The sequence below is a fragment of the Crinia signifera genome, chromosome 3 (assembly GCF_055691185.1).
Source record: "Crinia signifera chromosome 3, ASM5569118v1, whole genome shotgun sequence".
In the NCBI taxonomy this organism is placed as follows: Eukaryota; Metazoa; Chordata; class Amphibia; order Anura; family Myobatrachidae; genus Crinia; species Crinia signifera.
Window position 1 is genome coordinate 270,220,781 of NC_139219.1, and position 22,932 is coordinate 270,243,712.

General features: G+C 42.4%; 1 protein-coding gene across 1 annotated transcript in view; it reads left to right on the forward strand.

Annotated features, from left to right (window-relative positions):
* Positions 1-22,932, forward strand: part of CLSTN2 (calsyntenin 2) — a 741,013-nt gene that overhangs the window by 245,001 nt on the left and 473,080 nt on the right. The gene's annotated exons all lie outside the window — the stretch shown is intronic.

Consider the following 22,932-nt stretch of genomic DNA (forward strand, 5'->3'; position numbering starts at 1 on the left):
TCCAACTCTGCAGGCAAATGCTCCGGGCTGCTATGGATGTGATTGGGCCCAGTGGGGGTAAAATGTGTCCCAGTGTGGCTGTTCCCGTTCCCAGGGGTGCATTGCGCGGCAGCAAGCGTTCAAGCGTCGCATGACATCAGCACGCTGCCTGCGCACCCATCATGCACAATCCATCAGAGGCAACGATCAGCCTGGGCCGGGTCTGCACTGTGACAGCGGGTACCGATCCCCTCACATCAACCAATGGCTGGGCGCCCACACTGCCTGTGCGCCCGTTGATCTGACTGGCACCACAGGATTCGGACAAAGGAGCAGCTCAGTGGGGTATAGTACAATTTTAAATTAATGTCCTCAGGTGGGGGCATGGCCACCAATATATATCTCTACATATGACCACGCCCCCTACATCCATGACCACGCCCCCTGCACAGATTTCTATGGCTAAAATGTTGAAGGGTATGCCTCACATGAGTGTATATGGCATTAGTCAGGGCTGGATTAATAGGACCCTAGGCTGAAAATATTCAAGGCTCTATTTTGCCACGCAGAAGAGCTTTGAGCAGTGCTGTGTGGGTGTGGCCAGCTCTATGTGGGCGTGTACATCTCTACACTATTAATCCAAAAATTATTTCATTTTGTGTGGAAAATAGAAATAGAGTTTTAATACATATGATTTCTTGCCAACAGTGTGGCCAGCATTAGTCTAGTCATTATCATGTTGTCATAGTGATGAGCTTATTTTTATGTGGAGGCCTAGAGATGTAGACCCATATGCCCCATTGTTAAAGTCACCCTGGCACTTATGAAGTTCGGATCACCGCGACTAAGCTATGATTGAACAGTGTACATACAGATCAGTACTGTGATGAGTCTGCAGGATTTCATAATAAAACGTTGCTGCAAGTGCTGTGTTACTGTATCTGTTACTGTGTAGGAAGTAGATGCTGTATGATAACTTATCTTTTCAGGAAAGAACTGATTAAAGAGCTCAATTTCTCAATTTCCACATACTGTAGATAGTGTCGCTATGGCAACCTGTTGTGTATAATGCTAACTGTCAGTGTGGGTAATATTTGAGTTTAACATAATGTTACAGTGGATATAATTAGTGTATGTGTTATAAATATTGGAGATGATTTACAATTCTAGTTTTTGACACAGGAATTATTACATGAGTGATACTCACACATACAGATGTGTCCACATACTGTATATCTAGCCGCCATGCTCGTTAAACAGCCCTTCTAGTGCCAACCCTTTACTTAGTAGTACCAAGCTTATTTTCTTGTGACTTTTTACATTAAAATACATTTTTATTTAGATTCCTATTCCATACCTCCCAACTTTTGCAGCTCAGCAGTCGGGACGCTGCTGCTGCGCGCTGCAGGCGTGTCGAAATTTTCGGGGGGGGGGGGGGGGGGTGGCCTAATTTGGGGATGTGGCCTATACTTGCGGCTCTTCCGCGAGGCCATGCCCCCATTTTGCCGCTATGGGGGCATGACCCAGAGGCTCTGTGAGCCTCTAGCCATGCCCCCAGCCCCCTGGCTGCGGGAATAGACGCGTTTATTCCCCGCTGCTTAGCAGCTGACAGGGGGGACTCCCAACAGCCCCCCCACACCGCGGGACACTGCCGCCCGCGGGTGGGACAGCGGGACAGGCCCTGACAATCGGGACTGTCCCGATTAAAATCGGGACAGTTGGGAGGTATGCTATTCATATTTGCATTGCACGAGCAGTTTCAGGTAATTAAAATGACATGCAGCATACCTATATTCTGTGTTTGACTTTGGCTGTATCTGCATGCAAAATGGTGTGTTATAGTGTTCTCTTTGATAGGTGTTATCCAGGAATTGTTCAAGGACTGGGTTTCTAAATCAAGCAATTAAATACCCAAAAAATTGACAAAATAAGCAAAATAAATACAGTCCTAACAGAGGATACACATGGTGAGATAAGCACTATCTTTCTATCAATCTTGCTTATAGAAGCAAAATCAAATCAAAATCGAATGCACATCAAATGCTTTTAGCAGCCTTCGATGCAGAATTAGTCCCAATGTGCGTTCACGTTCAGTGGAAATCAAAAAGAAAATTGGTCTTACCAGGCAAGACTATATATTAGAAATCAAATCTAAATCAAATCGATTGCCAGATCGAATCAAACGGCATATCAAATCGAAATCAAATCAAATTCCACATTGAACTGTATGTAACCACTATTAGTCATATTTGATAAATATTCAACAAAATTAACAGTATTCAGATTCACACAAAAATCCCCCCCCCCCCCCATATTTTGGCTCCTTTTAATAAAACAAGGGTACTTATGTAGTATCTGGGCTGCCGATTTCTAAATCGGGTCGGATCGGGAGATCGCATCGCATCGCATGCGACCATGCGATTCGATGCGATGCGATGCGATGCGATGACCCGATTTTTCCATAGGAATCAATGTTAAAATGGACTGAGTCCATTTTAACATGGAATTCAATGGGAAAAATGGGTCCTTTTCATACCCCTACTATCCAAGTGGGCATGGAGTTGGATATAAACCTGTGGCGAGCGTAGCGAGCCACCGAGCCCGAAGCGTGGCGAGCGAAGCGAGCCCCGCGAGGGGACGAATACCGTCCCCTCGCGGGGCTCGCTTCGCTCGCCACGCTTCGGGCTCGGTGGCTCGCTACGCTCGCCACAGGTTTATATCCAACTCCATGCCCACTTGGATAGTAGGGGTATGAAAAGGACCCATTTTTCCATAGGAATCATTTTAACATTGATTCCTATGGAAAAATCGGGTCATCGCATCCGATATCGGATGCGATGCGATGCGATGCGATGCGATGCGATATCGCATCGCATCGCATCTGATTGTATGCCTTAACTTAAGGCATACAATCAAAAAATCGGCAGCCCAGATACTACATAAGTACCAAAACAAGTTATAAAACAAAACCAAATAAAATACAAATATGCACAACTATAATTCTCATAACAATTTTTAACACTATTAAGGGACAATTATTTGATAAATAAAAGACCTCTACTTTTTATTTTAAAAAGTAGTCACCAGTGTTCTCCAAAATATGTTTGTTTATTTTTTTTTTGTAGGAAATGTAAGTATTGTACTACATTTTTTTTTTTAACAAAAATGCTTAGAAAAATTAGCAACATGTTTTTTTCTTAACAATTTGAAGTCCCTGACAAAAAAATTATCTACAAATACAAATTAAGCAATATTGTATATTGAACAGAATATGATTTTATTCTTCTTAAAAATTGTATTTCATACAATAATTTAAATTTATCTTAATTAATTTATTATTTATTTATTAGCAGATTCCGCAGCGCTTTACAGAGAATATTTGACCATTCACATCAGTCCCTGCCCCAGTGGAGCTTACAATCTAAATTCCCTACCACATGTACATGCACACACAGACATTCTAGGGTTAATTTTGGGAGCCAATTGAGATACCAGTATATTTTTGGATTGTGGGAGGAAACCGGAGTACCCGGAGGAAACCCACGCAAGTACAGGGAGAATATACAAACTCTGCACAGTTAGGGCCATGGTGGGTATTGAACCCATGACCTCAGTGCTGTGAGGCAGTAATGCTAACCATTACACCATCCGTAATTCATTTGTTTTTGTCATATGAAACTATCTCAAGATGCATAAATAAGCTAAAAACTAGTTATGTTGTAATATGCAAATGATTGTAAATTCATTCTAGTAATCAAGCATAGAGTATTTAAGTTGTTTAATTACTTTGAGTTCTTGATTTATGTCTGATCAAGACAAAGACTTATTTATACAGTAGTTTAGAGATCATTATATGACTCTAAACGATCTCTGCTTGACTTAATATAGATAGGAATACATATTCAGCAGACCTCTCAATGTCAGTGCAAATCAAAATGCTAATCATGATTATGTCTACCTTGTTCATGCCGATGATGTGATTAGGCAAACAGAGCCTAGTCAGAGTTGACATAATGCATAGATTTGTATCTATTGGATTTTTAAAATTAAAGCTTTAGAGGCCCTATTGATTTTGGTTTATATTTAGTTGACTGGATATAATGGACATAAAGATGTGTCCATATACAGCAATCCCCAAATTGCGTCAAATAGCCCATTTTAGCAGACCATGGACATTGCTACAGTACTTAGCTCTGCCAAAACCTTAATCCTAGATGGCTTATAGTATATTAGGTACCAGTGGCAGTTGCAGAGGTGGTGCTGCAGCACAGTCCAAAGATCAAATAGGGGAGTCACACCAACTGCCACCCAAATCATTGGCTGGGACTCATTGGCACTTGGGATGGCTCCCTGTTTGAATTTTGGACTATGCTGAATCTACATGTCTAGTACATCCACTTGGACCTAGTACAGTATAAATGCCCCCATACATGCACTCCTGCGGGCATCACATCGCACAGTACAAACAGTATGTGCGGCATAACGGGTACGATCATCACACCGTGTATGGGCACCTTAAGTAATCTAGGGCATAAGATTGAGAAAAATAGTAACAAAATGAAACTTAAAAATAGTAAAAGCCAGATCTTTCCTTTTGATAAATTTAATTAATGGCAAGTTATCCACCATGGAAGAAAGCAGAGAGTATGCTGGCAGACAAGTTGAATTAATATATCAATTGAGATCATATTCTATTATGGGGATAGCCAACTCCAGTCCTACCAACAAATAAAGTTTTCCAGGTCTCCTCGCAGAATCATAAGTGAAGTAATTAGCTTCACCTGTGGCTCTCTTTAAATTTCCCACCTAAGCTGGAGTCTATGGGTTAATGTGTGTCCAGGGGCGTAACTATAGCACCGCAGCCCCCGCCACCGCGGGGGGGCGCTGTGCATGTGGGGGCGCCGGGGGCTGCGGTGCTATAGTTAAACCCCCCCTCAATCCCCCGCAGACTTACCTATCGCGCTGGTCCCGGCGGCTCCGTTCTTCTGCTGAGGACCACCACAAAATGGCCGCCCCCATATAGCACACAGTTCTCTGAAACTGTCTGCTGTATGGGGGCGGCCATTTTCTGGTGGTCCTCAGCAGAAGAACGGAGCCGCCGGGACCAGCGCGATAGGTAAGTCTGCGGGGGATTGAGGGGGGGTTTGCATGGGCGGCGGAGCGGCGGGGTAGGGGTGCTCGGCGGGGCGGCGACGGGGGGGCGCCCCCCTAACGGCGGGGGGGCGCCCAAAACGTAGCTATGCCACTGTGTGTGTCAGCTGTAGGCATATCAAACAGAGAATTTGGCTAGTAAATTAATAGCTACAGATTATAACCCTGAAGCTACAGTATACTGTAAGCCTTTTATTTAGATTAGTGTGTGACTTCTTTATACCCCTTTCACACCTTAAATCCTGGCATCTTTACCAGGGTCGGAGTGCTGGGATTTAAGACCCATGTTGACCCTTTCACACCAAAGAAAAACACAAGTTTTTCAGCAAATTCTTTTGTTCAAAAGCTTTAACTCGGGAATTTGCTTCTGGTTTGAACTGGGGCCAGGCTTCACCCAGCAAAATGAACCGGCACTCAAAAATGGTGGGTAATTGCTGGGTGGTTGGTATGCAAGGGGTATTATAGTAACCAGTGGTATAGCCAAATCTGAGTGGCATGGCCACACCAACATTGGAAATAAATAAAAATTCAATGCATGATGCAGGGCTTTTCTCTACCTCCATGGGTGGTTTGGGCCCTTGCTGTTCCCCAGACAACCCTGGGCTCAGGTTATTAGTACATATCCCTCTCCCCCTTCCCCTTTGACATAACTGTTAGTGAAATGTTATTCTATATCCTGATGCAACACATACAGTAAGCAAGAGTAACATTGAAGGGGTGTATTTATGAGTGGAAGGGATGCTCCGCTCTCACCCAAATCTGGTTATTCACCTATGTGTGGTTTTCCATGTAGACCTCTTTACATTTGTAAAATGCAATCTAGGCAGACAGGATAACATAGAATAGAATACAAATCAGGACATGAATAGTCTCTTGTGTAGATTTGCATTAAACACTTCCCTGTCTGTAATTTTCAAAATGAATTATATGCATATGTCCAACGTCTGATCCCACCTTCAAGGACATTTAGAATGATACTTTTACTGTATTGCACACTCTTCTTGCCTTGATTTCTTAAGGGAATAAACAAAATCATGTTTATATGTCTTGAACCACTAAACCATGCCATACCCTCCAACATCTGAGGGGAAGAAATCGGTACACAATCATAAAGGGGGCGTTACCAATGGGGAAGGGGGCGTGGCCAAGTCCCCTTTCATATATACTTTCAATGGTACAGTCAGTTCCATATATGACAATTGTATGTGGCATATGACAAACCAGCTAGTGACCTGGCTATCGGAATTACATGTGACAAACGACTGCAATATCATGCTCATCATTACAGTGCACACTGGAAACCCTGCACAGTGATGCTGCTGAGCATGATCGTGCTCTGTGAATAGGACTGACCAGTAGTTACTGCTCAGTGTGAAGGTCACAACAGCAGAGCATTTAAAGGGGAGTCCTGGCACTGCAGTGCAAACTCCCAGGCTACTAGTACCTCCATTCAAGGTGATCAGAGAATGAGGAGTGACCAAGCACCAGGGACATATGACAGTGAGCATCGATTCTGTCCCGGCTCTGCACTGCAGCCACACAACAACAATGCACACAATCCATTCACATCTAAACAGATTCAATGCATCCCACCAGCATCCTTGTGACTTACCTGCCTCACGCATTCTCCGACTCCTCCATGCATATCCCCGATTGCACTTCACCCTGCAGAGCTGCGAGACCAGCCCCCATTTCTTCAAGACGCGTGACGTTACACAGCCTGGCCCCGCTCATGGAGAGTTGCATTTAGAATGCCTGCTAATACACCTCCCAGAGTCCCCGCGGCCTCCTCAGCTGAGAGAGGAGTGAAGGCGGGAGGAGGTACCTGTACAGCTAAAAACCGGTACAATTGGTACATGGGTTTTTATCTAGTACAGGCCATTAAATTATGGTACCGTACCGGCTAATTCAGTAATGTTGGAGGGGTTGTCATGAATTTCTACTGAACAGTTCTATGTGCACAAACGTAATCATATTATGGTACAAAGTGGCATTTGCACAGCAGGTCTATAAGACCAGGTGAAAAACTGGCTGCTCTACTTGAGAGAATCCACATTTTCTGCTTTAATTGGCTTAAGATGATTAGATGGAAATCTAATGAGAACAGGCTCGGACTAGCCCGCCGGGGTACATGGGGATTTGCCAATAGGCCCTGGTGATTTATGACCCTGCCTACTTTTTAGGCTGTGGGGCCTGACCCAAACCTTCGATAAGTGTTGATGCCGCCGGGCAGTCAGTAGCAAATAACTGGCCCGGCAGCAGCTGCAGGTTGGGAAAGAGGCTTTTTTGAGCTCCGTTCCCAAAAGAGAGTTGCAGGCGTGCAGGAGGGCTGATGTTACAGCACATCATGACATCCACTGCATCATGATGTCACACGCTGGACCTGCTCGCACTATGACCACAAACTCCCGGTGGGCCTGTACTGTCCCAGTCCAACACTGAATGAGTACACAGATATGTAGTGGAGCATGTCATTTCACAGTATGAGTAACCATGAAAAACCCCAACGATTTATTTCTTATTTGGTTTTACAGCAGTGTAATGATGTGGCACAAATAGTATAGAGGGTTAACATGTGAATATAGGGCAAATTGAGTTTCATAGTGGAACAGGCCACTTCTCAGAAATGCGATGACCTGTTTGCTTTACACTATCCCATGGATGAAGTATCACACTATTTGTACATTTGAAAAACTTTATTTAAAATTGTTGCTAATCATTGTTTATATAGATTTCTACTATATATTATCCTATCTTTTATTAACAATACCTCAGAACATAAAACTTTGGAGCAGTTTCAATTAGCCACTAATACTAAGCTGGCTATCTGGAGCTAGAAATCCTCACTTTTATTTGCTTGCAGCTCTTAAGCTGGGTATGTACTATACGATATTATAGACCATTTATCGTTAATGATAAATTGTTCACATCGTATAGTGTATAGTGTATACTATATGCACTATGGCCCTTATTCAGATCTGATCACAGTACAAATTTGTTCTCAAAATGGGCAAAACCATGTGCATTGAAGGTGGGGCAGATGTAACATGTAGAGAGTTAGATTTGTGTGAGTTATTTTGTTTCTGTGCAGGGTAAATACTGGCTGCATTATTTTTGCGCTGCAATTTAGATCAGTTTCAACACACCCCTCCCAAATTTAACTCTCTCTGCACATGTTACATCTGCCCCACCTGCAGTACACAGGGTTTTGCCCATTTTGAGAACAAATTTGTACTGCGATCAGATCTGAATAAGGGCCTATATGTGCACTTCTGCGGGTCAGGGATAACATTCTCTGTCATCACTGCATGCAGCTCACTCTGAGGATATTGTCAACAACAGCATATTACTGTACATGGCCACTGGCGATATATCACTTCACCAGGCATAATACATGTGCCGCTCTGTTCTCTGCCATATATTCTTCTATATCTACATCTCTTCTAATGTAAAGCTATATATCCATCAGCCTCCGCTGATTTAAATCACCACACATCATGCGGCAGGACTTAATGATGTGGGTCAATCATGAATCGTATCATCATCCTCCATCCAGGACCACTGCATCGGGGGAATGTGTTTGATCCCAAATTGTTGCACTCTAGATAGACTGGTAAACTTGCAAAGAGAGAAGACGGAAAGACTCTCTGTTTTTTGGGGCACTCTTTTACTTTAGATTACGCGTGGTAATCTATACGTACATTAGTTCGGTCTGTATGTTGAGTGGATCTTTTGGCGAGGTACACACTATCTCACCTGTCACTAATAGTAGATTCACAGATTAAGGCCTCTCACGTAAGAGTAGACGTCTGCAAATAGATAGAAGCAGTACCTGTAGTAGTGTGATAACTGTGGATTGTTGTTTCTAGTTCACAATGTGTAGGGGAGAAGTGGGGACCCTTAGTGGGGTTCCCACAGTTCCCCTGTTTTGAGTGAGTCTAATAAAATATAGCTTTTAATCAATACATTAAAAAATTGGACTAGACAGACATCTAACTAGACTTGGACACACATACATAAATGACATAAAAAGACTGGTAAACTTGCCAGAAATTACAGATAGTAACTTACCAACTTGTGCAACTCGTGCTTGTCTGGCCGATGCGCCAGAATCAGTTCAAAAGTGCCCAAGTTGTACAGGTGTATCTGGGCCTTTACCCTTGCTCAATTGTATCTTAGTGCATGAATGCAGAGCTTTAACGCAGTTCAAGCAGTGACTGGAACTGTGGACTGGATTCAGATGTGGAAACTGGTGGTAGCATTGCTGCTGCGTCCTTGTCAGCCTGTTTGTAAACAGATCCCAAGCTCCACCACGTTTACTCCAGACTCACGCATTAACAGTCACCGTTTCATACTGTTTCCGGAGAATCCGGGTATTTATTGAACTTTGTGGGACAGCAGGAGGCTGATTACCGAAACGTGAGTAGGAGTGTTGGCAGAGGCATAACTCTGGGAGGCAATGGAGTCGCTCTGCCACCAAGCTCCTGCTCCCAAGGGGGCACCTCTCCTCCCCTGATAGTTTGAATCAGTTCATTGAAAGCCATCAATATCGCTTCTGTGGCTGACTCTCCTCCTAGCAGGACCATAGAGGTCACACTCTCTTTATTTTAAACATAATATACATAACATACATACATACAAACATGCATACATTATTTATATAAGGTGCTATGTGGGTGAGGGGGGGTGGGCACCAATATTTATCTTGCTTCTGAGCAACTGCGATGAGCGCCACTGAGTGTTGGCAAGTATGCTCGTAACTGATCCCTTTATCCAATGTCTCACTAATAATAAATGGCCCTGAAAAGGCATTACACATCAATAGGCAATGATGCTATAATAAGGAATTTTTATTTTTTTTTGGGGGGGGGGGTTTGTACAAAATCAATAAATTGCTTCCCAAATTACTAAGACTTCTCACTTCTGTCATTCTGAAAGAGAATACAAGAAAGGATGTGTCTCTAAATATACTGTATTATACACGTAACATTATTACAGCTTGATTGGAGTGTGTTATGTGCTGGTGAATTTAAAGTTTCCTGAATTAATTATCGGAGCAACTAAGGAATTGGTAATGTATGTTCATATCATTACCGATCCATCAATGGTATTGCACACATATTCAATGCCTGCATACTTGGATTCAGCAGCAGAATTCAGCATTAATCTGCAACTCTGACACAAGCTGTGAAGGTAATTCCTGCCAGGCTCTGTGATTATCCACTGGGTTTAGTTTACAAGCTAGACTGGAGACAGTCAGCAGCCTACATTAAAGGGCTTTCAGCTGAGCTAGCTGAAGCAAGGACAGTTTTCTTTAAGGAGCTGTACATGTCCTGAGCATTGAACAGGTGATACTAGCTGCATCTGTGGAATCTGTCAATATACTATAATAATGTAATAGAGACAAGCTGTTCTGTGCTCTACAAAGAACATCTGGGCTGAGATTTTCCCACTAATGCATTATTCAGTAACACATACAGTATATGTTGCTTTAGGAGTGATTGTCCATGTTATAAAATCATGATAGGCAGATGATGCCCTTTAAATACACCCAAGCCTCAAAGAAATGAGAAAAGTCACAATACATTAGGGTGTGGTATGGGGGTTCGACAATCAGGATTTCCGACGGTGATAGAGTGACATCATGGACTCCAATGAGGGAGAATAGCACCCGTAAGTCAGCATACTGACTGTCAGGCTTTAACAGTCAGGATTCCGATGTCGGTTTACTTTTAATGCAGGGGACTTAAGTTGGCCATACACATGCAGATGTATCTTCAGATCTGGCTGGTTGGAACAAAAACATGGTTATGGATGAGAACAAATGACAGTTGACCATTTGCTTGCAAATGCTGGAAAACTGACAAACTGTCACTCTGGAACAAAAACATGGTTATGGATGAGTCTAAATTACCGGACTGTCCGGAGTAATCCCGGACGGGTGGTAACCCTACACACGCCGCAGCCTAAACCTAACCTGCAGCCTAACTTTATCCCTACCTAATCTTAAACTCCCCCGGCATCCCAAAACTGAAAATACTGACCCCTCTAAAAATCCTAAAATAACCCTAATCCCTAACCCGCCCGTCCCGAGTCCTGACCCTAACCCCCCCCCCCCATTCTAACCCTTACTCTCCCGCCCCTATAGCCTAACACTAACCCTAAATAGCAGGCAAGATTTAGGGCTCACAAGTGACAAACATCAGATACAGATTATGCCTACCAGAGACAGCACATAAATATCGCAGAGCAGGAAAAGGTCAGACTGTGTAAAATGGACTCATATTTACCTCTACCATGGACCTCCTATTCGAAACCTGACAGCCGGGTGGGTGGGGCTTGTTCTCCTAATGCGGGCCGGTGGGTGTGCGCGGTATACATCAGTCAGTCAGCAAGCGTTGTTGTGCACGGAAGGAGGCGAGGGCGGGGCCACATATGACAGGCGGCCCCGTACACCAATCGCCCCCCCGGGACCTTCCCCGGTAAACGTAATAGCCAATCTGGCCAGGCTTCACCCCGCCCGCCGTCAGCTCCGTGTCACAGCAGGGTCAGCAGGCCACCTGACCTGACTGCAGCTGCTGCGCCCAGAGACCGTCACGCTATTTAAAAAATCGCGCCTGCCCTGCTTGCAGTCCAGCTGTCAATCAGGAGCCGCCGCACCCGATTGGCTAGCTGACTGCGAGCAGGGCAGGCGCGATATTAGTCACAGGCGGAAGTGCTCGTCCTCCTCCTCACACAGTCGCAGCGCTGCCGGTCTCTAGCTGGCTGTCCCTGGCAGCGCTGCGCAGGATCTCCAGTCTGGTCTCCAGTTCCCGGACATTGTATAGTCCGGGAACGACACCCGTCCGGACTCCGGACACCTGGTCCAATTACCGGACTGTCCGGAGTAATCCCAGACGGGTGGTAACCCTACTTTATAGGAAGGACCGAACGCAAGCCATGCTCCCCATGCTCCCCATTGTGGGGACAAGTCCAGTGCTCTGTGTGAGGTACTGGGCATTTCCCCAGCCCCCTGCACACAACATCTTTTCACTGCTGCTGTTCTGCTAAGCAAGGGCACTAGAGGGAACCAAAAAGCTTTCCGGGGCAGCTACTGGCACACAAGTGGGTGGCCGGATTATAGACCAAGGACATTTATCCAGGAAAATTCTCAGGCATGATCTAGTTAGCAAGTTTGAAAAAAAATTAAATAAATCATTTTTATCATTTAATCCTATGCTTAAATCATAACAGCAGAATAATGATTGCAGTGATACTTATAGTACTTTTTTGCGGACCCCAGACTGTTTGTCCTCCTGTAATCAGCTTCAAATAACAAACTTATCGTCCATTAAAGGATTGAATAAACTATAAACATAAAGCATAGTTAATGAAATCGAGAAGTTTGAAAGAATAGAGGTTAAATTCACGAAGATGTGAGTTCTATTGAAGGTGGGATGTTACACATAGCAACCAGTCAGATTCTAGCTATTATCTTCTAGAAGGTGCTAAATAAATAAGAAGTAGAATCTGGTTGCTATGGGCAACATCCCATCTTCAATAGAACTCCCATCTTAGTTAATTTTACCCATAAGAGTTAGTTCAGTGCCATGACATGATAGGTTGTGTGCTCACAAGTGAACATACACAATCCTAAAATGGCCCGGTGAGGTCCGGGTCCCGGTGCCTACCTTTCAGGGACATCTGGGGCCAGGTCCCTGCGTCCCTCTTGTGGGTGGCTGTATCCTTGGTCACACGATGGCAGGGTCCCGAGCTCTCAACTCTGCCAGCCGAATGCCGGGTCTCCTTTGTCCTCTGTTGACAAGCAGACCCAGCGTCTCTCTACTGCAGAATTGTGTCTGTGGCTAGATGCCATCTTCCTGTATCCCCGCCAATAGGATGCTGACTTTTCTCCTTGCGGATCCTGGGAGGTTTAAAGCTAGTTCAAGGACAGCAGGCAGACACCAGGACAATGCTTTAGCTTCCATACAGAAGGTTTGGCATCCTGAGCACCTACTTTTCCCTCCAGAGCAGCACATGTTATTTCTCATTATTATTTCTTCAGCTCCAGTTCAGTTATCTTGGTCATTCTACGGATCAAAGCCTCAGTATTTTTTCTTTTAGCTCCGGTCCAGCTATTCTGCTAAATCTCTGGATCAAAGCCTCAGTATTATTTCTTCAGCTCTATCCCGCTATCTTGGTGATTCTCCGGAACAAAGCTCGGTAAAGTTCTTCAGCTCCGGTCCAGTTATCTTGGTTATTTCCACGCTCCATATTTTTGTAATCAGTTTCAGTCCACTCAGTCTGGTAAATACCATATCAAGTTTTGCATTAGACAAAGTCCACAGTCTTTTCAGCCCAGTTCTTGACAAAATCTGTAACCTTATCCAGCCTCCGCTAGTTACCTTCAAGGTCATTTGTTGTGAGTGGACCCAGGCATGGGTCTGCAAGATGTGCTCTGGGAGCCACTAAAATTCACACCAACTTGTGGTGGTTCTTGATGAAGACCACATGCGGCTTTAGGCTCCATGCCTTTATTCATGGTCTTACCAATCCACTCACTATCCATATATCCCCATATGCGCAGGAATTAGATCCACCCAGCAAATTTACACACGTCTCACAACTAGAACTAACTTCTCCAAAGTCTCAGCCGGAGTCACAACAAACATGAGCCGTGATACTCAAATTAAGTAGCATTGATCAAAATTAAGGAAAAAAGGAAATTATTCTCTTAGTAAAATAATCTATATATATATAGCTTGAAAAAGGTCTATTAAACTGACCGAAACGTTGCTTGACACTTTGTGTCCTGTACTTTTTTTCTAAAGTCCCGTTAGTGCCACCACCGATTACCTCCTATACATTGTGCTGCTACACATTGGGAGGCACCTGGGCAGTTTTAGACTGCTTTGTGGAGTGCCGACAGTTCTGTCTTTATATATATATATATATATATATATATATATATATATATATATATATATATATATATATATATATATATATATATTTATATATATATATATATATATATATATATACACACACACACACACACAGTATATATATATATATATATATATAGACATACACACACACACAGTATATATATATATGTATATATATATATATATATATATATATATATATATATATATAAAGAGGGGGGAGAGAAAGCACTCGCACTGGAAAGTCACAATGGTGGGGTGCCCTACAAAGGGAGTGTGTACCCACAATATAGTTCTGTTCCCCAGTCCGCAGATTGGAGATGTGTGGCACTCTCCACAGACAACACTTTTCCAAATGAGTGTTGTCAGTTAAATAACTTGAAATAGTCCAAAGGGTCAAATATATATATATATATATATATATATATATATATATGAGAATTACGGTGGGGCACTCGTGGCTATTGTACAATAAGCAAAGCTTGCCAGCTTATTGTACAATAGCCACGAGTGCCCCACAGTCTCCTACATTTTCTTTGTGCTGGCACCGGCGCAATTGCTTTCATCGTCACACACACACACACACAGTATATATATATATATATATATATATATATATATATAAAATTATTATTTTTATTATTTTTTTACAGTTTATTAGACAAGGATATTAGAAGTACCGTTTATATAAACATGACAACCTGGGAGGCTACGACTGGTGAAAAGGACAAATGGCTTTTATAAATATAATCAAGGAAAAGTTGTATACAGCATAATGGCGAAAGTGCATCTCTAATGTGTTGAGGGTAGGCATGCACTTAGGGAGTGGTTTCCAGTTGCCCAGAATCCCTCTGTTCCACATGCACTACTTTTAAAAAAAATAATGGATGGCACATTTTGTCACTGCTGCAAAGGCAAGGTCCATATAGGCGGTTACTGCACATAGGCGCTCCTTGTAAATATCATGGTGGGACACCCCTTCTTTCACATTAAGGAGCAGATGGTGATGATTCTTTTCAAAATGTAGTCACCAGAGTCCCCAGTTATGATTTAGGATAACAAACACCAAATATGACATTTTAATTACTTGTAATGTCAGGCTAGACTTATCGATCAGTCAATTGGTAAGTCTGTATAGCTTACAAAATCAATTGCCTCATCGGTGGCCATCTGTGTACCCAGCACTATTTATTTCCCCATGTACCTTAAAACTTTCCTTCATTAAAAAAACAAAATAATACTAATCTGTTACTGTTATCTTGAGATGGGGCTTGCAGAACACACATCTCAGTTTACAAACACAGACTTTGGAAATCAGGGCGTTTAGCTTTAAAAATTCCCCATAATTACAACACACACCATAATCAATTGATTGTCCTATTCCCAGCTCTAGTAATAGAATCTAAAATCTGCAGAATAGGAATGTACCATTATAGAGCCGGATGGTAATTTGCAGAATGGTAAATCAAAGGCAGTATTTAAAGACTGCATCGCATGAAATTTGAACCTTTGCAAATTGGCCTGTATATGCAACCCAATTATAGAGTAAAGGCACTGCAGAAAAATATATGCATGTATTCACTAATGTAAATGAGGCTGAATTACACTTATCTCTAATTCACTTTAAAAAATGCTGTCACTTGATTTGCGTATTTTCCTAATTTTCACTGAATATCCATGGTTGTAGCATTCTGTGCAGACGTTACCTCCTGTACGTTATGCAACAAGCTTTGATAACTAAGCCACAGTTCTTCAGTAAAACATAACAGTTCCTCCGGGAACTTTATTAGAATAAATAATATAGCAATATAAATGAATACATAAAATAAAATGCACACATAAGTGTGCCATATAAACAGTTGAATATGATTGTTCAAAGTGTGCTTTCCTAAAGGTTACAAAAAAAAGCAACGTATTTTGGGGGGATGCTCTAACATCCGCACCCCCTTACCGCCGCACATCGTCAACTACCGCTAACATAATTATCGCATATGCTCTAAGATATGCGATAATTATGGCAGAAGACAGCTCTTGCGTAAAGAGCTGTCTTTTGCAGTGAGCCGGCGATGCGCGGTGGGACCTGGCGGCTCCCCCTCCCTCCCTTACCCGGCTAATTTTGCTGCTGCTGCAGGGGGGGCGGGCTCCCCTCATCCCTGCACCTGGAAGATGATTTTCAGTGCAGGAGGAGGAGGTCACAGGTCCGGGCAGCACAGCGCTGTGCTGCCCGGACACAGGTGTGTGTGTGTGTGTGTGTGGGGGGGGTCGGCGCGAGTCGGCTGTGGTTGGTGCGGCATGGGTCGCGTTAAGAAACCTTTTCTCGCGATACCCCCCACAGCGAAAACCCGCTGTGCGGGTTTTGCTGCATATCAAAATGCGGTAAAAACCAAGATAACAGGGTTTTTTTTTACCGCATTTCTGTTTTAGAGAATCTCTCCCTTTATAATTTTACAAGACAGTTAACCGTTTGAGTGCCAAGGGAATTTGATATAATAGATGTGAAAATTGCCACACAAACATTTGTATTCACCATAATGACCTGTAATGTTTACCATATATTTAGGAAATATAATCCTTTTTTACACATTTTATGTTTGAATTTATATAACAAATGTGAGCGACGCTGGCATTTTTAGGGGATATCTTCCGCACCTCTTACAGAGATGTTTTAGATATTTGTTTTAATGACGCACTTCGGTACACTCATTGCATTACTTGGACACGTACATAGATTTGGCATATACTTGTGTCGAACAACGGATGTGTTATCAAGTACACCGCCCAGGCTATACTTCTGTTGCATTCGTGGATTTATTGCAATCAACACTATTACAGTAAAGCCAGCTGGCTCCCCTCATTTTTCACATATATGTCAAGTCACACTACAGCACAGAATAAATAAAAGGGATTTATCATTATTACCCTGGTAACCTTCAATAGACTTCCATAGCGTTCTAAATTGAGATGGGCAAATAACACCAATATTTATTTACCTGTGTATATGTAGCCTTGCCCTTGGGCTTTACTCATGGGCTTGTAGTGTATTGCAATTCTTTTTGGATACTTTCAGCTTGGAAGCTACAAAATAAAAAAAAAGCGTAGAGAAGAATAAAGAGTAAATAAATATTCCGCTCTGGTTATGCATTTTAATTTCTATTACCACGGTGGTACAAAGCCACCCAGCGCCACGTTCTAGTAAACTGGCATTTATGTTTCAGATTTATATTCCTGAAGGAGTCAATAGGTATTTGCAACACTAGGCACCTGAGCTCAGTGGTTTCCATGCAAGTAAATGCTTTCTCTAAATTCTTATTCTTTGACCTCAGAAACATTGCATGATATGATAAAAGTACATTACCTTGTATAAATTGTGTCACTGTCATGTACAAATCCATTTCATTTTTTTAATCCAGATTATTTTTCATTTGAGATTGGCTCAAACGGTGCTGGCCTTCCCCATTTAAATGACTTTTGTTAATAACCGTATTTTATAAATATCTTTAGTTTCGGTAACATTTCACAATATACAGTAATTGCCTTATTCACATCACTAATGCAACAAAAGTATATTGCACAGGTAGATGCTGGCATTTGGGAGTCCCCCTGTTACTTGTGAATAGAGCAACGTGGCAAAAACGGGGGCCATGGCTTCACGGGAGTGTTGCGAGTATAGGCCACACCTTCTTTAGCTAGGCCACACCCCAAAAAATTTCGACGTGCTTGTACATATCCCTCCTGTAGGTGCCTCAAAGTTGGGAGGTATGGCACGGGGTTGTGCAGTATAACACATGATTCATATAGATGTTTGAATAATAAATATGACTAGTTACTAGCCATCAGAGGTAGGTGTAACAGCATGAAAGGCATCATTTCCTAACCAGTAAGTGCGCATCTAGAGAGAGTGTCCCGTCCAGCATATCTTCTGCCATACTCCCAGCATGCATCAGGCACACAACTCTTGTTCAAAACAATAGCGCTTTCTGATTTTATATATTTGGTCAAAACTATTTTTATGTTGTATGTATTAAGCAGAAGTAAAGCTTTCTACATCTTTAATGTGTGTTCTACAATTCACGGAACAAGTTTAGTTAGGTATATATGAACAGTAAGTTATATAGCGCACACATTTCATATGCCAATCATTCACATTGGTCCCTGGCTACACATGCGCGTAGACTAGCACACACAGGCACACATGTACTGGGGTCGATAGAACTTCAAATTCCGCACAGGTCAGGAACTGAACTCATGAACATGAATCAATAGCGCTAACCAGACTCTGTTACAGCTACCACGGTTGGCAAAGTTTTAGGATGCATGATTCACAAAGGCAGAATGCAATGGGTTTTTGCTATTTTGGTATATAGTATTTTTCTACTATTCCTGTATCTAGATTTAGGTCTGCTGATGACCTATATATTCTGCACTGTGTTTTCCTACACTATAAAGGCCTCCCGCTGCCGCTATCATCCCATTACCTCTGAATACATGTTCAGACTGCTTACTGCTCATAGAGGAAGCCAGCATGCTTTTGACAGACTTGTATGATCACACTTATACAATCGGCAAAACCTAATTCGCGGTGCTCTACACCTTCGTAGGCCTCACAAAGATGACAACTGAAACTTTCATGTAAGAATACACATTCTTAGTGTAAAGGCAGCAGGGAGAAAATTATCATAATGGAAGTTTTTTTTTCCCCTCTGAAACCACCAGAGTTGTGTTCACCTGCTCTTATTGCTACTCAAATCCCGGAGGTCTAATTGGCCCTGCATTAAAAGGATCTGCTTAAGTGGAGTAAGTTGTTATTTAATGCTAGAATTGCTGTCTTTAATGCAGATTAGAAGAATGTAAATGCAATTTCAACTTCTTAAGGTAATTTTTATGGCTCCGCTGGGCCTTAGTTTGTAAAATCTGCTATTTTATAAAGCATGGCAGGTTCAGTCAAATGAGTTGATTAAAAGGTAGTTAATATAATATAGGGACTGTCTGTGCAGCTGTCAACTAAATCATCATTAACTGGGAGTTTTCTGAATTGACATCACCATAGTCGTTTGTAATATTAGTCAATTATAGTGTTCTCAATTTGACTTCTTATAGTGTATAGTATATGTATAATGATCATACTTACTGACTTTAAAAGTTGCCTCTCCGGGAGAAACCCAATGCTGCACGTCGGGGGGTGGGAATAAGGCCGACATCACAAAGCTTCAAATCCACAAAAACTCAAACACAAAATTAAGTGATCCACATCACTGTAGTCCCACCCCCTCCCCGCAGACTCACAAATTCCGGAATTTGTTTAATCGGCTCCAGGGGGTGCGAGGGCTTTGAGGAGCATGTGGGAGACTTGCCCACCTTCTTGGGGGGTTGGGAGGGGGGTCCAATTTTTGGGAGTATTATAATGGTATTGTATTATTGTTATCTTTGGTTAGGACATTGCAGTTATACACAGTGTAGATTTGTGGACACACAAGGGTACATTTACTAAGGAGGGAGTTCTATTGAAGATGGGATGTTGCTATGGCAACATCCTATCTTCAATAGAACTCCCATCTTAGTAAATTCACTCCACAGTGTTCATTCTAGCACCCTGCAACTATCAAAACCCATGAAGTTTTTCTTCATTTTTCATTAAACATAAATATTAGAGAACAAATAACCCCATAAATAACCAGTGGCGGCTCCTACCTCTTTGGGGAGGGGGGCTGCCTCCTGCCGCAGGCACCCCAATCCCCCTGTCACCGCCGCTGCCGCTTTCCTCCCATCTCCGGTGCCTGTCCTATGATTGCAGGCGCCCGGGACTGGCGCATGTGCAGTACAAAAATATGTACTGCGCATGCGGCCAGCTCCTATGGGCTGCTTCGGCAACAGCCCATAGAAGGAATCTTGGTCCCGGCGCCTGTACAATATAAGTTACAGGCACCGGTACCAGCACGTGCGCAGTACCGATATAGGTACTGCACATGCACATGTGCCATTTTTTGCCCGGCAGCCCGCATCAAGGCGTCCCAGAGGGAGGGAATACCTCCCAATGGGACTGCCTTGGTGACTGGCAGGTCGGACTTTCAATAGGAAGTGCCTCCCAGTCACAGTGAAGCCAGTGCAGTCTCACAGACTGCATCTTGCTTCACTGCAGTGGCGGATTTTACATGGGGGGCGGGGCTGTAGCCCTGCAGCCCATAGGTAAAAAAACGCCACTGTAAATAACTATATGTAATGTTATGTAATGTAGTGGGCGCTATATACGTAAGAAACTTAATAAATAATAATAAAGCAGTGTGCGTTTTGAACTAGATGCAATGCGATCTAGTTCAAAGAGTATGTGCTGCACATACTTTATGTGTTGTGTGATATGATGTGTAAGGTAACTTTTGATACACTTTAACTTTGAGAATAAGCTATTAACTGTACACACTTTGCAGAAACTTTTTGCAAGTGCTGTGTTGGCTAACCCTTCCTGCATCTCTGCTCTGTATTTTAAGGTCCTAAACCTGCTCTAATGGAGAACAGATAAAGGAACATTTTTGCTGAAATGTCTTTCTCACTGTACTTTGCCACATAACTCTTCATTAGATGGGAAATCAGGTATTCCTATATCCTGCCAAAAAAGCTTTGGGTTTTTGAACTGTTATAAAGATGATACTTTTTTAACTGTGCAACAATCGTGTTAAAACATCCATTATTGCAAAAGTCAGCGTAGTGTGTTCCTCTGCATTGTTCTGTTGTTCCTCTCACAACTCATCATACTGCTTTTCATTGCTTTTAGGCTTGTCTGTCTAAACTTTGCCTCTAAACTCCACTTTTGTATATATTTTCTTAGGATCTTTGCTTCTATAAGATGATTTATGAAGTGCTGCCATGGTTCTGGTGCTCTCTGAAGTTTTCAGTCCTTCTTAGCTTTGTTTCAGCTGCAGACACTTGGAAACTCTTCTTTGTACCACCGGGGTCCACATAGCCTGCCCATTTTAAACCTAGTAACTACAGACCTAATTAGATCTTTAGATTTCTTCAGAGCAAGATAGCCTTTTGACCATCCCAAGCATCGATAAATGTCTCCAATATATGAGCCTTCACCATCTATATACTGTATATATCTGTTGTATGGCTATCCCACATATTTTTTTTTTTTTTTGTAAAATAAACATTCATTAGATTTCCCCAAAACCTAAAAAAAATTCCTGTAATATTTCCTGGGTCAGATCCTTTTTCACACAGGATTCTACCAAGACCCTTATCCGCTCTGGTCATCTTCAGACTGTACTACTGTGATCGCCGCCTTTCTAGAATCCCTGAAAATGTCTCTCTTCATTATCCCACGTACTACAGCCACCTCCCCTCTTCTACAAGCCCTTCACTGCTTCCCTTCCATTCAGAATTCAGTTCAAGCATCTCACACTTACTTACAAAGCTCTCGCCCACTCCGCTCCCATTTACATCTCTGATCTTATTTGCCTGTCCTCTCTGCTCTGCTAATACACACCGCCTCTCCTGACAACTGATAACTTCCTCCCACTCTTACCTCCAAGACTTTTCATGTGCTGCTCCCTACCGCTGAAATCTCTACCTCTTTCCCTCTTCAAACAGTTTCTCAAGACCCACTTCTTCACCAAACCCAGCCAAATCTCATGTTTAATCTCTGTTCCATGCTTACTGTCTACCCCATCTGTGTCATTTCTGTTTGTCTGCCCCTCCCCTTTAGAATATAAGTTCTCAGGAGCAGGGCCTTCTGCCCTCATGTGCTTTTCCTTCTCTTACTCAACCATCTTTGAAAGCACCAAATCCTGTGGTTTTCTGCCATGTGGATACTTATTCCAGTGTCCTCTGCTGATGCAGCTATGTGTATGTACCCTGTACTTATCCTCTATTGTATTGTAATGTAAGTCACTGTTTTGCTTATTCATTTATTTAATTTGTATTTGGGTGCTGCGGATCCCTGGTGGCACCATATAAATAAGTAATAATATCCCAACTCCCTTTTCTTCTCTAACTGCTGTTTTCTGTCTTGTTAAGATTGGTAATATAGAACATACACCATTTTAGTTTACATGATTTCATATAAGATTACATTTTTCTGGAGAAATGGTCTTCAGAACTGAACACAGTAATCTAGATATGATTCAGTAATAAATGATATCAAGACGTCATAAAATAGAGTATGTTTCCCTTCAATGTAGTGGCAGTACTGTTGTCACCACCAATAAACATGCTAAAGTAGCCTGATCCATGCACAGATCTATGGGGGACTATATTATTGTTCTCCCTTTTCTAGATTAAAGCCATTCACTACTAACTTTGTTGTCTATCCTTCAACTAATGTCCGAAGCCAAATTCAAATCCAAACTGAAACTCTCAAATTTATTAGTATTTGAAGTAGGAGAGTGGCAGAAGCCCACAGATGCCCATACATCTATAATATATCTATAATATGTATATAAGATACACTTACTATCCTATCCAACTATCGGGCCAATCCTATTCAGCGTAACATGTTTTAATGCCGGCAACAGCAGTTGAATTTGTTCCCTTTGGGGACCCCACTTCGCACAAAAGTGTTTAAAGCCATATGGGGCAGCGACTACTTTTGCCAAATCCTGGCCACCTTAAAGTGTGGTTGCTGTCACGATGACTCATCCGTGAGTGAATCGCACAGAATAGGATTGATTCACCAGTCCCAAAAAATACATTTCATGTATTTGACATAATCTTTTTCTCAATAAATACATGCTACTTGGAGTCTTCTGAATTTTTCTTGCCTAGATTTTCCATTAATGGTCCCAGATTCACTGATCCGTAGTTTGCAGCCGCTTCTCTTCCTCCACTTTCTTGAAGCAAATCTATACTCGATCTTTTGCTAAATTTATGGACTACTCTA